The 4,551-nt window shown below is 42.4% G+C and overlaps 1 protein-coding gene across 1 annotated transcript in view; it reads right to left on the bottom strand.

The window, feature by feature from the left end:
• LOC128889840 (Kv channel-interacting protein 1) overlaps positions 1-4,551 on the bottom strand; it is a 30,315-nt gene that overhangs the window by 20,416 nt on the left and 5,348 nt on the right. The window lies entirely within an intron of this gene.

Genomic DNA, 4,551 nt, shown 5'->3' with positions numbered 1-4,551 from the left:
TGGAACATTGAGGTTAAAGACTCTGAGCTTTGGAACAGTGAGCTCGAGAGCACAAAGCTTAGGTACTCTAAGCTTAGAGGCACTGAGCTTTGGAACTCTGAGCTTGGAAATACTGAGCTTTGGAACACTGAGCTTTGGAACACTGAGCCTAGGAGGTTCTAAGTTTAGGGACTCTGAGCTTAGGACTGCTGAACTTGGAAATTCTGAGCTCTGGTAGCACAAAGCTTAGGAACCCTGAGCTTAGGGACACGGAGCTTTGGAACACTGAACTTAGAGTCACAAAGCTTAGGAACTCCGAGCTTGGAAATACTATGCTTTGGAAGTCGAACTTCGGAACTACCAGCTAAGAGCCACTAAGCTTAGGGGTATTGAGCTTTGAAACAGTAATCTTTTTTTGCACCGAGGTGTGGATCAGTGAGGTTCGAGACCCCGAGCTTGGCATCACTGTACCAAGGAACACGAACTCACCAAAGCTCGGATAACCAAATACAATACATCCTCAATTGAGATAAAATGGCGTTTGGATAAATGGAGTCCTACTGTAATCGAATCAAGAGTTTCCCCATCTCTGTTCGCAACACGTGTCCCTATGAAATTCGATTCATTGATCCATCCCACTCTTGTTACCGGGGGGGGCTGTGGGGTGGTTGTTGTAGACCTAGCTAAAATACTGGCGGGCAAATATTTGATCGCTCCGCAGCCGTTATAACGCGCTTATGTGCACAAAGCCAGACGCGCACGGTTTTAAATCCGTCATTTTACAGCGGCTCGCGGCGTTTCACTTATAACCGGGCCCGCGGATGTTTACGCGACCGCGGATCCGGCCAAATATGCAAAATACATGGTGGAAATATATGCGCGCCGCCTGCACGGCCAGCCGTACCCTTATTTCTGGCAGACGTATCGTTTTAAATTGTTTCGGCGCTATTCGAATTTTATTTTAATACACGGTGTGCAGTAGCTCGCAAAAAACCAGCCGGGGCTGTTGCGCAACTTCATAAACGGTATTTCAAAACTGTCCCGTATTCCAACGCTATATCGACTGGTAGATTATTAAATACATTTTTGTCATTGGGAATAGTAGTTTCTTATTTATTACTGATACGGCATTTTATGCTCCCTAATATTATATGAATATTAATGCGAAGGTGATTCCCATGGATAAAATAAATATCACTGAATCGAATTATACAGGGTGTCCCAAAAATGTTGGAGGTCCTTGAAAAGGCTGGTTCAGGGGGTGATTTGAAACAACTTTTTCCTTAGCGAAAATGTTGTCCGAGGTTTCATTAAAGAGATATTAAGCGAAAACCCCGACCAATCAGAGCGCGAGTATGCCGCTGGAGCGCCTGCGGTACCCAATGAGCGCAGGCGCTTAGCGCGTAGCCTACGCTCAAGCGACAAACTCGCGCTCTGATTGGTCAGGGTTTTCGCTTAATATTTCCTCAACGAATCCTCGGACAACATTTTCGCCAAGGAAAAAGTTATTTCAAATCACCCCACGAACCACCCCTTTCAAGAACCTCCAACAGTTTTTGGGCACCCTGTATTTCGAATATACAGGACGACTTAAAAATCTGCTGCATCGGAATGAAAACAAAATGTAATTAATAAACTAAGAGTACTGGTTCGTGTTCCTTGTAAGACGAAAAGAAAACCATTAACGAAATACTAAAAATCTTGGTTTTAGCGTTCGAAAGGGGGTCCCGGTGCCCCCTCCCCAAAGCGCCGAGGCCGGCCACCGTGGAGTTTTAGTGGGTATTCCCCTTCTTCTGAGGGGCGAATTCCATACTACCCCCTCCATCTAAGGGGGTGTGCGTAAACGCATTTCTACACGTATAAAAAAAAGGAAGGGAGGCCTGGGTACATTGAAAACGATACCGTGACTCTCCGAGCGCTCAGTTCGAGTTATATTACTTAGTTATTATCAGATAAAGGGCCTACTGTAAAGCAACTGCGCGTTACCGGACCTTGGAACTTTTTCCAATAATTCGTGCAACTGAAGAGATTGACACGGGATCGTTATCGGACGTCGCATACAAGTAATCGAGTGAAACGATCGAAATACAAAAGCGAGTAACTGTAGAACAAGGTCGAACGAGGCAAATGTTTCTGTGCGTCTTATCAGACACTGATATCAGTGTCGTACGCAAACGAGTCCTAAAAATAAATCGTTACATGTACCGCGTGATTCTTTTTTCCTATTTTATTTAAAAATCATAGAAAAGGTACGCAGGAGAATCTGAAAGTAATTTTAACAAGAAAAATTACGTAAGGATCGCCTGGTGAATATTCAGGTCATTCGGTTAACGCTTATCGAAACAAATATAATGTCCGATCCGCGGCACGTAAAGGGGGAAAAAATAAACCCGTACACGTTCCGTCATCGTCGACTTCCGTTTCGAAAACGATAACAATTTTAAAAGCTGCGGCGAGATTTATCTATCGAATAAAGCGTCGAACGATCCTTGCTTTTACTCGTTACTCGTTGAACTTCTTTGTTTATGTAATTTTTGAAGAAACATTTAAAAGAAAAGATGTGAAGCGTCGCTGGATTGTCGAGAACGCGAATGATGGAGAACTTTTGCGCGATACTGTATTTATGACGTCCCAATTCTGGTGGTAGACCAACGCCACGTATGCGTGACAGCGATAATTTTGCATTCCGCGTCAATAAAACAAAACGAGGCCTGGATTCGTTGGCACTTGAAAATACTTGGTTTACGTGCCGATGTAGGATGAATGTTGGTTGTACAGAGTAGTAGATTCGAATTTTATAAATAGTCTCAGCACTGAGTCCATCAGAGATTAACAAGTGCCTTTTCAATCATTTATGACTCTAGTTTAAGTAGAAATGCATGCTCGTCTTTGATCTCTACGAAACCATCTCTGTAATAAATTTATACAGGGTGTCCAAAAAATGTTGGAGGTCCGTGGAAGGGGTGGTTCGGGTGATTTTAAACAACTTTTTCCTTAGCGAAAATGTTGTCCGAGGCTTCGTTAAGGAGATATCAACAGAAAACCCCGACCAATCAGAGCGCGAGTACGCCGGTGGAGCGCCCGCAGTGGCGTAGGCTGCCGCGCTCTGATTGGTCCGGGGTTTTCTGTTGATATCTCCTTAACGAAGCCTCGGACAACATTTTCGCTAAGGAAAAAGTTGTTTCAAATCACCTCCCGAACCACCCCTTTCAAGGACCTCCAACATTTTTTGGACACTCTGTATAGGTGGATAAATTAACCCTTTGCACTCGAGGCCTTTTTTTTAAGTATCTACCAGCAACTCGAGATGCTTTCATAGCATTCTATTGCCACGAATGCTAAGCTGTCGAGATTTGAGAATCGGGTCACCTTTACCACACCGACAATCATTTTATTGACATTTCGAGTTCCAAAGAAATTAAACCTAAAGAAACATTATTGCTGATAGATTTGTCTAGAAACCTAATGGTGCCTGAGAGTCACCTATCGAACGCAAAGGGTTAAGTCTCAACCTGATAATCATTGCAATATACAATATATGTACAATCACTGTAATATTTTGTATTCGTACAAAAACCATTTATTTTAAATTGTTTGCTGTACTTCCTACACCGACTGTACGTTCCAAGTCTTTTGCCAACAAATTTAACTCGTTATTTTTCTAACGTATTACAGGCGTACTTGATAATTATAAAAACTGAGTAATTATAAAAAAACAAAAGAGTACAATAAAATTTTCATGGCAATTCCCATGGATACGTTGCAATGGATGTCAAGTTGAGAACCTAAAGGTACTTTTAACCAACCTTATACCGAAATGACGAACAAGCGTGCCTATTTAAAGCACGGTTACAAATGATCGAACATAAAGACGGAGAATTAACGGCCACACCTGATAAATATACATAACGTGGGTTGTGTGTTCGTTTGTCGGTCACCCTGACACGATACGTCTCGAAGTTGAGACGAATGGTATCGCGTTACGTTCAACAGACAGCCGGCACGTAACGGGAAATCGATATATAAAGTGAATTTTTATTTTTCATAGGTACATGGGTCGCCGTCGGTACATAGCCATTATGCGATACGTGGATATATAATCTTTGGCTATATAGCCTCGTTACAGCGTGCGTCTATAGCACGTGCAGTTATTCGGGGTTTCCGTGGGAAGTTGGCAAAAGCAGTGCATGCGCGAATTTCCGGAATAAATTTCGTCGGTGTGCTTAAATTCGCCTCCTTTATCGACTTTTCCGTCTACGCGGCTTCTTCAAAGACGCCCCGCTGCCTTTCGTTTACGTAAGTCGCGATAATAATAATAATAATACCGTTGACGCGACCCCACCCGAGCCAAATTACTGGGACAAATGTTCTTTGGAAGTTTTACGTTATTTATCATAATAGTAAGACTCTTTGAACGACGTGTTCGTGATGTATACGAAACAAAACGATATGGCGAAAACAACGCAGGAAAATATTGGAAAATAGAAGAGATAGAAAAAAAAGTTTCTACTGTTATTTATTATATTAATAAAATTTTCCGGAATTTTCACTCAAACGAAACAAGAAAATGGC

The sequence above is a fragment of the Hylaeus anthracinus genome, unplaced genomic scaffold, assembly GCF_026225885.1.
Source record: "Hylaeus anthracinus isolate JK02 unplaced genomic scaffold, UHH_iyHylAnth1.0_haploid 0, whole genome shotgun sequence".
In the NCBI taxonomy this organism is placed as follows: domain Eukaryota; kingdom Metazoa; phylum Arthropoda; class Insecta; order Hymenoptera; family Colletidae; genus Hylaeus; species Hylaeus anthracinus.
This window is presented reverse-complemented; position numbering and strand designations above follow the sequence as displayed.